Raw genomic sequence first — 12583 nt, forward strand, 5'->3', positions numbered from 1 at the left:
AGCATGCTAACAGAAAGTTGAGTGGAAGGAAAAAGTGTGCAAGAAAAGATGCACAACCAACCAAGAGAACCGCAGCCTTATGAGGATTGTCAAGCAAAATCCATTCAAGAATTTGAGTGAACTTCACAAGGAATGGACTGAGGCTGGGGTCAAGTTGAGGTATTCCTCTAGTTAAGCCACTCCTGAGTTGTCTTACCTGGACTAAGGAGAAGAAGAACTGGACTGTTGCCCAGTGGTCCAAAGTCCTCTTTTCAGATGAGAGCAAGTTTTGTATTTCATTTGGAAACAAAGGTCCTAGAGTCTGGAGGAAGGGTGGAGAAGATCATAGCCCAAGTTGCTTGAAGTCCAGTGTTAAGTTTGAACAGTCTGTGATGATTTGGGGTGCAATGTCATCTGCTGGTGTTGGTCCATTGTGTTTTTTGAAAACCAAAGTCACTGCACCCCTTTCCAAGAAATTTTGGAGCACTTCATGCTTCCTTTTGCTGACCAGCTTTTTGAAGATGCTGATTTCATTTTCCAGCAGGATTTGGCACCTGCCCACACTGCCAAAAGCACCAAAAGTTGGTTAAATGACCATGGTGTTGGTGTGCTTGACTGGCCAGCAAACTCACCAGACCTGAACCCCAGAGAGAATCTATGGGCTATTGTCAAGAGGAAAATGAGAAACAAGAGACCAAACAATGCAGATGAGCTGAAGGCCACTGTCAAAGAAACCTGAACTTCCATACCACCTCATCAGTGTCACAAACTGATCACCTCCACGCCACGCTGAATTGAGGCAGTAATTAAAGCAAAAGGAGCCCTTGCCAATTACATGTACAGTAAATGAATATACTTTCTAGAAGGCCAACAAATCTCTAAAAAGTTTATTTTTATTTTTTTACTTATGAAGTATTCTAATTTGTTGAGAGTGAATTGGTGGATTTTTGTTAAATGTGAGCCAAAATCATCACAATTAAAAGAACCAAAGACTTAAACTACTTCAGTCTGTGTGCACTGAATTTATTTAATACACGAGTTTCACAATTTGAATTGAATTACTAAAATAAATGAACTTTTCCACGACATTCTAATTTACTGAGATGTACCTGTATATTTTAAAAAGTGCAATGGCAAAGCTTGGCAATTTTACTCCAGTCTTTGTGATCAAGACATACTTCTTCTTATTAACATGTTATATTTATAGACATGTTATATTTATTTATATTTTTTCATGTTGAAACCAGTTGTGCTGCTTATTATGTTTCCAGAAACTGAGATACATGTTTTTTTAGGGTTTTTTTTTTAGCAGACAGTCGATGTTTAGGGTCAACATGGGGCTCATTCTGCAAGACCTCCTCAATCTTCTCAATGTCCATTTCTTGATGGCTGCATTTATGGATTGTATATTGCTAACATGCCCTATACCAAGGACACCAAAACATAGCTCCTCATTTTACAGTAATGCATATATTTTGTTGCTGCTTCAGAAGATGACCTTTAAAAATATAGCATTCCTGAGGTTTGCAGACCTTGGGAAGGTTATGATTGTTGAGAAATCTTCCACAGCTCAAATATGATCTATGACCTCATATTAAAACCTTCGAATCTAAGAAAAAACAACCTACCAAGACCGCAGAGATAGGTTAGCTCTACTCAGTAAAAATGTATGACCCTCAACTATGAAATTCACTGCATTCTTTGATTTCCTCTGAACTTTGGTTAATTGACATTTAGGAGGGGAAGCAACAGCCTGTTGAGAACTTAATTGCAGCACGACAGTTTTCGCTTTCTCTTCAAATAAAGGTCGAGACCTTACCTCCTCCGCCGTTGGAGGCATGCATATGCAATACTCCTTCAGGAGCATAACGCCCACACTCGTCAAAAGTGTTCAGAAATTCATGAGAAAGAACCGCTTTCCGCTGACTGCTCCCACTTAGTTAACTTCCTCCTTTTGTTAAAGTTCTCCAATCGCCTCAAAACCTACTGGGGGAAAAAAATATTTTTAACAGCATCTTCTGTGATTTGTATTTTCTGTAATACTTAGCATAACAGAACTGCGTTTTGTCAATATGTAGCAGTAGAGTTGTCTATGGTGTTGCTCGGAAAACGGTTTGGTAGTGTTGTTTAAACACTGACAACTGCAAAACCTGGAACTGAGAAGAAAAATAAGACTGTTATTTAGTGTAGCCATGCAGCGGAGCCACAAATGTCAAACATTTTGTCTCTGTCTGCATTAAAAATATCATTCTTTATGGGAAAAAATGTACTCTGAAGGCCGATCATCAATTATATCACTGACAGCGTATTTTAAGCATGATGCAGATGATGCAGGTGAAGTTGGTTTCATTTTTTGCACTCTTTCACAGTGAGAGGTGGACATGTCTTGTGCATGTTGCAGACTGGATCCCTGCTGACATGACAATGGCATTTAATTAGAGCGGGTGAATGGATGTTACCTTTGGCATGGTGATTGCCTCTGATTGCGCTGTCATTGTCGCTGTCACATCAGTCTGCAGGTAATCATACAAGAGAAGGACGTCAATATTACATATCACAGTGTGAATGTGATACCACTGTCTCATGTTCAGGCCATTATGTTTCGTATTTACATGTTTAGTGTTCCCGTTGATGCAAATATCACCGGAATACCAAAATTTATTTTTTATTTACTATTAGGTTCTATTTTTTAACTGCATTGGTTGACATGAACAAACAATAGAAAATACTTGTAGAGCATGTATTTTAGCTAGTGTTAATTTGACCAATTATTAATACAAGGTTTATTTTTTATTTTATTTTTTTTATGGTTATCTACTAATTTTATCTAATGGACCTGAGTTAACATGATCTAATAATGAACTTGTAGATATTTATTTAGTAACATTAACAAAGATTAATGAATACTGTAACAAAGGTGTTGCTTTCATTTGAATTCATTAACTAAATTAAACTGTAATTTATTGTGAAATGCTGCAATTTACTTTGTCTTCCAATAAAAACTATCTAAATAACCTTTAAAAAAACATTTATATAATGTTTTATATAAGATTTGTTTTCAAAAATTATCTTGATTATCTTATTATCTTCGTCCATGTATTTTTTATTTTATATACAAGACAATGTATATGCAAAATCATAATTTTTCATATACAAAAATAAATAAATCTGTAATTTTTACTGGCAAATAAGACAAAAATCCTGATTACAACAAAGACTTTCACAATGCGTGATTTTAGTTCTTCTCTACAAATGGCTATTTCAGATGGAGGCTGAAAGATTGAATGCATGCTATTCTTCTTCTGGTGTGAATGAAGGTGTTTGCTGAGGTTGTGACAGGTGCCACGTTCCATAGCTTTGCTTATCAAAAATGCATTTTGTTTCCTTACACAACAAATCATTTATGCTTTCAGGCTCATGGCACACACCTCAACTAGGTCTTACCTACCCCCACATCTCTGAAGAGATGCCCTCTGTGCTCTACACCAAGCCTGGCTACCTGCTCATCTATCAACCTGTCTGACTGTGCTGTGGATCCAGTTAAAGTAAAATTCTTTGCCCACACTAAACCCCCTCCTTCTCCTTCCTTTCTACTCTACGCAGGGTGCTGTTCCTTTATGGTAAGATCTGCTGTAATGCATGCAGAATTTTAGAGTTTTAGGGTGGCTTTGATATTCCAATTCCATTTATTATGAGCATAATATTTATGTATACAGCGCAAATAAATCAGTATACGACTCTGTTATCAGATGGCCCCCAGATTGCCCCCACTGCATCACAAGATGCGGTAGACTCTGTATATGCATTATCAAACTATTCATCAATAACACTATATATTTAATCCTGTTTAATACCAATCAGGTGGCCATCACGGATTAAAAACACTACTCCTGTCACCAGCAGATGGCAGCAAGGAGCTTTTTACCAAGTGAAAAGATTAGATGGAAAAAAAAAGTCACTGAACAATCTCTAGTTAAGATTTTTGTTTTAAATGATCAAGTGATTTGGAGAAATAATCCTTGTTTGAAATACAATCCTCCTTTGAAATGAAATTTGATTATTTACTGGGTTGTGTTTGTTTTGTAATTTTATGCATCTTTGATTTATATTTTGGTAATTTAGAATGCATATCAAATAAGCATCAGACGAATAAAAACACATGCGCACATATTGTTTTGATGCTTGTCTGATATGATACACAGTTGCAAACACTATAATATTCAAAAAGTTTGGGGTTCGTAAGATTTATCTTAAAAATTTTTTGAAAGAAGCATCTTATGCTCACCAAGGCTGCATTTATTTGATTAAAAAAATTTAGTAAAAACAGTACAATTGTGGAACATTATTACAATTGAAAACATTTTTTTTTTATTTTAATATCTTTTAAAATGTAATTTATTCCTGTGATGGCATAGCTAGCTTTTCAGCAGCCATTACTATAGTCTTCAGTGTCACATAATCATTCTTATACGCTGATTTACTTTTCAAGAAACAGTTCTTAGTATTATAAATGTTGATATATATATATATATATATATATATATATATATATCATTACAGAACTGCATTTATTTGTGACCCTGGACCACAAAACCTTTATTGCTAAAGTCTTAGCAATAGCCAAAAATGCACTGTATGGGTCAAAATGATAGATTTTTCTTTTATGCCAAACTGCTCTTATCTCAACTCCTTCACATCCCTGTAATCAAACACAACAACTCACAGATGATGCAACACAAAAAATGCTACATATACATAAAAACAAGATTGTTGAGACAATGACTAGTTGAAAAGAAAAACATCATATCCAATTTGAAAATAATCAGAGCCAAATTTATAGACTGTACTGAATTATGAATCTTGAATCATGAATCACTGAATTACTGAATCATGACAATCTTAATTCAGACAATGCTATGCCAAATTAATGCAGTAAGTTTTTAATGTTTAATGTCTAAACATAATTTTGGTAACAGTTTATAATAAGGTTCCATTAGTTAATGTTAGTTAACTACTTGAGTTAATATGAACTAAGCAAAAACAATCTTTGTACATCATGTATTATAGTTAATGTTAATTTAAACTTTAATGTATTATTATTCAAATCAAAAGTTGTGCTTGTTTACATTAGTTAATACACTGTGAATTAGCGTGAACTAATAATGAATAACTGTATTTTTATTAACTAACAATAACAAAGATTAATCAGTACAGTAATAGATGTATTGGTCATTGTTTGTTCTTGTTAATTAATACATTAACTAACATTAACTAATGGAACCTTATTATAAAGTGTTACCATAATTTTGAATCTTAATTTTTCCATATTTTCTAATCTATATCCAAATATTTTACTAAATAACACAATAAAGATACATTTAACATTTAATCATCATGAGACCGTGGAGCACAAAACCAGTCACAAGTAGCACTAGCCAACAATACATTGTATGGGTCAAAATTATGGATTTTCCTTTTATGAAAAAAAAATCATTAGGATATTAAGTAAAGACCATGTTCCATGACAATATTTAGTAAATTCCCTACCGTAAATATATATATAAAAAAAGATTAGTAATACGCATTGCCAAGGACTTCTTTTGGACAACTTTTTGATTTTCTAAAAAAATAAATAATTACAATCTCAGATTCCAGATTGTCAAATAGTTGTATCTTTGCCAAATAATTTCCTATCCTAACAAACCATACATTAATGTAAAGCTTATTTATTAAACTTTTCTGTTGATGTATAAATCTTATTAAAAAACAAAACCAAAACATGAAACTTACACTTCACTAGATTTGTGGTCCAGGGTCACATTTAAATAGAAATCTTTTCTAACACTGTATCATAGACACATGTACTTCATACAAACCACATTTTGCATGTATAGAAATATTCATTTATATGTATGTATTATACGAATTTAAATACAGCATACTCTTATAATGTATAATATATTCTAAATATACAATGTACTAAATATAAATATGTATTATTAAAATAGGCATTATGCAATCATCTGTAGCATGTTATGCCAATACATTTAAAAGGGTTTTCTAAGAGAACAACATGCCCTCACAGCAAAGCTATTGCAAATCTGTCTGGGTGACTGACAAAATGCTTGTTATTTTGTCTGACAGTGACATGACATTGAACATCTGTCATGCATGCTTTGGTTTGGAGCCCACAGTAAGAACTGGAATTCAGCCATTGAAAGTTATCCAGTCACCCCTGCACAGGTTACATTGCATCATGTTTAATTCTGTGAAGAGGACATCACATGTCCAATTGGCCTTAAGAGTGCATGATATTGCTGTAGAAATTACAGAGATGATTATTTAGAATGCATTGAATCAATTGCAAAAAAAAAAAACGTGACACAAATTTAAATGTGTTCAAAGTAGTTTTACAAGTAAATGAAATGATTTTTTTTTGTTTTTTGCTAAATGTTTAAAATTTGTATACAGTCAAATGCAAGAAAGCACACATATCAGTAATCTAATAAAAGCTGTTTTATTTTATACAGAGGGTGTCACTGTTACGATCGGAGACCCAGTGAAACGCAGGAGACGAGAGATCCAATCGCAGTATGGGTTTTAATGGGTAATCCAAAGAGAAATCAACAAGCAGGGATCAAAACCATAAATCCATCCAACAAATAAACAAACAGGAAAGGAACAGGAACGGGAACAGGAATTCGGAAGACAAGGAACTCGGAAGACGAGGAAACTGGGTGACGGAAAGAAAGGACTCCATGCAAACAAACAGAAAAGGACTGGTTAATATAGGGAGGATAATGACTAACAAGTGAAGACACCTGAGTGCAATTAACAGGAGTGCAATTACTGTGATGAAGGGACAAGGCTTTGTGGGAATTGTAGTGCCTACGGTGAGGTGCCTATGGGGAAGTGAGACCACTAGTGGAGACTCAGGGAAACAGAGACCAGACAGCATGACATTACCCCCTCCTCCAAGGAGCAGCTAACAGATGCTCCACCTGAACCCAAGAAGAGACCAAGGAACACAGAGACCAGGAGGGAGGTGGAGTGGCGGAGGACCAGGGGGAGGGACGGAGGGCCAGGTAAAATGGGGAAACAGAGACAAGAAGTGCAGAAAACAAAAACAAGGAGCCCTGGAGCGAGGTGGATCGGCGGAGGATCAGGGGGAGGGCCAGGTCCATAGAGGGAAACAGAGAGAAAAACAAAAACAAGGAACCCAGGAGGGAGGTGGACCGGCGGAGGATCAGGGGGAGGGACGGAGGGCCAGGTAAAATGGGGAAACAGAGACAAGAAGTGCAGAAAACAAAAACAAGGAGCCCTGGAGCGAGGTGGATCGGCGGAGGATCAGGGGGAGGGCCAGGTCCATAGAGGGAAACAGAGAGAAAAACAAAAACAAGGAACCCAGGAGGGAGGTGGACCGGCGGAGGATCAGGGGGAGGGACGGAGGGCCAGGTCCATATATGGAAACAGAGAGAAGAGGAGCAAAAACAAAAACAAAACAACAACAAAACACAAGTCCAGGAAGGACATAGCGTTCAGTGTCCCAGGGCCGAACCGACAGGGCAGGAATTCAGAGAGGAGCAAGGTGGACTTGGAGCCCTGCGGTCGAGACAGAAGCCCCCCAGGGCGGCGCAGATGACGATCACATCCGTGCGGTCGAAACAGAAGCCCCCCAGGGCGGCGCAGAAGACCACCACATCCGTGCGGTCGAGACAGAAGCCCACCAAGGCGGCGCAGAAGACCACCACATCCGTGCGGTCGAGACAGAAGCCCACCAAGGCGGCGCAGAAGACCACCACATCTGTGCGGTTGAGACAGAAGCCCACCAGGGTGGCGCAGAAGACCACCACTTCCGTGCGGTCGAGACAGAAGCCCACCAGGCTTATACAAACTCCCAGAAATTATAGGCATCCAACTGCTCAATTTCAATTCGAGGAACCGGGTGATCCAGCCCGGTGTTGAAAGTGTCCTTTAGGGCCGCATCATTATATCCCATCCCCTCAGCTAGGGACCAGAACATTTGTGCCATGGCACCCACCTCATTCGATTGTGTAAACCGTAGCCTACCCTCGGTTTTTGAATCCGTATACGAATTCATAATCCGTGCGCACGCTTTCGCAATCTGTTCCCTCGGATTTGTAAACTGACACGCATTTGTGGCTCTGCCCCCACCGGCAGATTCATTTCTGTTTATTAAACATTATTTTTCATAGTATCCAATGAGTCCAGCATTCACAAAATAGTCTTCTTTTTAGCGTTTATTTTACATTAATCACCAATAGGATAAGACACAGCCGCCTGTGTTTTATGGCCAAAAAAATAAACGCTAAAAAGAAGAAGAAAATAAGGGTAAAAAGCAATACAAAACAAATAATATGCCGGTTATGTTTTCATTCCTTTTCTCTCTAACTGAATGCAATGTTATTTTTGGCCTCATTATTTAATAATAACATTAACAGTGAAACATGCATCTAACTCCGGCAGGTGGGTGGGGTGGGTGGAGCTTAGTATAATAGATACAGACGGTTGGTCTGGGAACGCCCCCGGGAACGCCCCGTCACGTGATGTGAATTTAGCCCGTGGGGGAAAACATTTCGTTGGCGCCAATTGAAATACACGGGACAATCATGCCGAAGAGTTGTTGTGTCGTTTTCTGTACCTCCAATAAACTAACAAATTATGAAATGAAGTTCTACATCCTTCCTAATAAACATACAGAACCGGAAAGGATGACAAAATGGCTACAAGCAATAAGTTGTGAGGATGATCAATGGAAGTTGTGGAAATGTGTGCAGTCGGCATTCATCACAGGCAGGCTACATTAACATTGTGTTCATTATTAACGCTATCAAAACTGTGTAAGGTTGTTTCAGAAAGTGGCATGTATATATAATTAACGTTAGCCTTTTCATTCTACCTTAAGCAAAACTATGTAATGTTAGCCTAGTGTCGAACATAAACCCGTTTACCCACTTAAAAAAGCGTGTGGACACGTAACAACTTAGTTTTGTGTCAGAACTTTTACACTTTCATTTATAAATTCACCCCGTCTGTGTTTGCGAAACGATTGAATCGCAGAATCCAGTCAAAAATAGAACTTGCTGTATAAAGCAGAACGTCACGGAATTTGGCTATTTTTGAATGAATACATCTACATTAGGGCTGTAAAATGAATCAAATATCGATATGGACTTGTGTATATGAATATTTAAGTTAAAAGAGACTAAAATTGTTCTACGCGTCTCTGATGAGCGCTCAATATGTGCATTTTTGTCATTCAGATACACACGATGTTCGCAGTGTTTTCCCCCACACCGACTCCGCCCTCGCCACGCCCCCAGCTATGACTAGATGCCGACTGTAGATGCCGACTGTAAAATCACAAAAATAAGTCTTCATGTTAAGAAAGAATTGTTCTCAAGCATTTCCAAAACTGTCAAAGGTTATTTAAAAATAAAGCAATTCATGAATTATTTTCTTGTACTCATTTATTTAGCCTACAAATTAAAATTATAAAAATAACTTTATTTTTATTTTTATCATTATTATATATTATTATACAGGTTATTCATAAGAATCTTTTATCCAAAACAATTTACAACAGAGGAAAAATGACTCCAGAGTTAGTCACAATGCCAGGTTTATTGTACAATAATAATCAAGTGCTATTATAAGATTATTCCTTTATTATTATTAAACCTATCCCTCAGATTCCAAATTTTCAAATAGTTGTATCTGGACCAAATATTGTCCAATCCTAATAAAGCATAGATCAATGGAAAGCTTATTTATTCATTTCAGATGATGCATAAATCTCAATTTAAAAAAAAACTGAGTCCAGGGTCACATTTTTACTTTACAGTACAAAATAATTCCTAAGATGACAATTGTTTATATATATGGTACTGAAATCGAAAGACTAACACCTAAATCTAATTGTTTTGGAAGTAATATATATATATATATAGTTCATAAACGTGCAAATTGGCCTGTTGGTACATAGAATTTTGGTGGTGGTTGTCTGGGAGACAAAAGAATTCATGCAATTTGAAAAACATATTCACTGAATTTATTTTGTGTGTATGTTGTTTGTATATATATATTTAAGACAAATTTGTTATGTTTATATATTAAATATATTTATATATGATATAAGTTTATGCTTGTAAATACTAGTGCTGTCAAATGATTAATCGTGATGATTAATCGCATCCAAAATAAAAGTTTTTGTTTAGATAATATATGTGTGTATTGTGTATCTATTATCTACATGTAAATACACAAACAACATATTTTAAAAATATTTAAATGTATTTACATGTATGTATTTTTATTCATATAATTTATATTATATATAAATATATTTAGTATATAAACGTAATATATTTTTCTTATATATATACATGCATGTGTGTGAATTTATATATACATAATAAATATACAAAGCACACACATATGTTAACAAAAACTTTTTTGATGCGATTAATCCCGATTAATCATTTGACAGCACTAGTAAAAACATGTAGATATTTTCAAAACACTTTATGTGTGTGTGTGTATTTAAAATATACATCAATATTCACAGTACACGATACATATATTACTGTATGTAAACCAAAACATTTATTTTGGATGCAATCACTATCCATTATTGTCAGCACTACTCCAGCAAGCAGTGCTGTTTGGAATGACGTGAGGGTGAGTAAGTAATGAAATAATAATCACATTATTATCAATCAAATCATCATACCAGGTGGCAAACTATTCTTCCAAACAATCCCATGTTTATCCAAGCCGGATGGAGTGGCCGAAGGGACCTGGGCACCAGGTTCTGAACATGTCCTTACATAACACATATGACCCCACTTACGGCTCTTATGTCTTTAAAGCTCACGATCCTCTACCCCTAGCAGCTTTGTCATGCTTGACTGTGTCAGCGCAATGCGGTAGATGGTGATAATGATAAAGAGGTCACAGGAATGATGGGAACTAAGGCCGGAGGCCAGATTTCTCCTGCAGTTGATTTCTGGATAGGTTAGATGACAGCCAGCCCATCACCCTTTTGCTTTAGGTGCAGTTCCAAAAAGGGATCAATCAATTAGCAGTGTCAACATAGATATTAACCTCTGCAATGGTGATTTACGCCCTGAGAAAGCAACCAGGCGCACACAATAAAACAAGAAAACGCCTGCAACATGTTCAGTTCGCTCCAGTGTCTCGTGACGAGACTGCTCTATGTCTGCAGAGGATATAATTGGATACAGGGGAAAACTCCAGTGATTTGTGCTGCACCTCACCTCTATCTGTATTGGCTGGAGGCAGCTGTGAGGAAGAGTATGATGGGAAGAGGGAGTGCACAGCGGGAAAGCTCTCATACACTGCTCTGTGCTCCTTGATCAGATTCCATTTGCTGTTATGGTCAGTTGCACCATATCAGAGAGCATGACAAATATTAATCTCCTGTTCCTGTCAGAGCGGCGCTTCCATAGCGCCCTTGAATAATTTAACAGCGACAATGCGAAGTCGGTAACTGAAAAATGGGAGAGAGGGGGCTGATGTTGTTGATCGCTGAGGAAATCTGAAAAAATATTTCACCGCGCGGTGCTGTCAGCCGTAGTGACAACATGCTCACAGGTATGCATGCCCTGCAGCCACAGGTGCCAGTGCTGATTTCAAGATGATTGGTTCGCCGGGTTGAAAAGTCTGCTTTTCACCTCTTTAAGAGCAGATTACGGACACAGTGTTAACACTGGCCTCTGAAGAGTACATACCTCGGTGACAGCACCTTATCTGTGACCCAAGGTGGGTGAGGTCAAAGGTCAACCACCGTCCAGCCAATGAGCCTGACTTTACCTGCACAGCCCTTCAAGTAATTGCCCGCTTCAGTGGATGTCTGCGCATCGGAACAGTTCAATAGACTTGGGCTTCTGCTACAGAAGATATTCTGCTCGCTGATATGTGCCGGTCTGAAATCATTCATCTCGGTCTGTGCTCAAAGTAGCAGCTGGAAGATGAAAACCAAGACACTTCTGAGTGTTGATACTGCCAGGAGTTTGTCAGTGTATACCCGCCTTGCAAATATGATAAAAACCTGATAAAAATGTATGGGAGAAGCAATACCATAAAGATAGAAACAGATTTGTGTTGAGCTTTCAAAATGACAGTGTGTTTGTTGGTGTGGCTTAATAAATAATAATTTTAATTTAATAAAATTACATCTGATATTCTACATTGACCATTTTGTTAAAAAACTTCCATAAAAATAATATAACTGGAGCTAGACACTGTGGAAATCATCTGCATCAGTTATATTTAATTAATTAATAGAATTTGTGTGGCTGTCACTGCATCAAGGTACGCCAAAATCAAGTAAATCATGTCAGTAATCTATGCTACTTCATAAAAGCCTATCCTGCAAAAAAAAATCAAACTGACAAATAGCTTTCAGAGTATTTTTCACCTTCTTGCTGATTTCAGCATGTTATGCATGGCAAAAATATGCTCAGTAACATGCTGCTTATGGGGACAGAGTGAAAACTGTAACATACTAACATGTGCCAAAATAAAACTACTATTCTAAAAATTTGGGGACAGTATGTTT

This window comes from Carassius carassius, chromosome 1, assembly GCF_963082965.1.
Source record: "Carassius carassius chromosome 1, fCarCar2.1, whole genome shotgun sequence".
In the NCBI taxonomy this organism is placed as follows: Eukaryota; Metazoa; Chordata; class Actinopteri; order Cypriniformes; family Cyprinidae; genus Carassius; species Carassius carassius.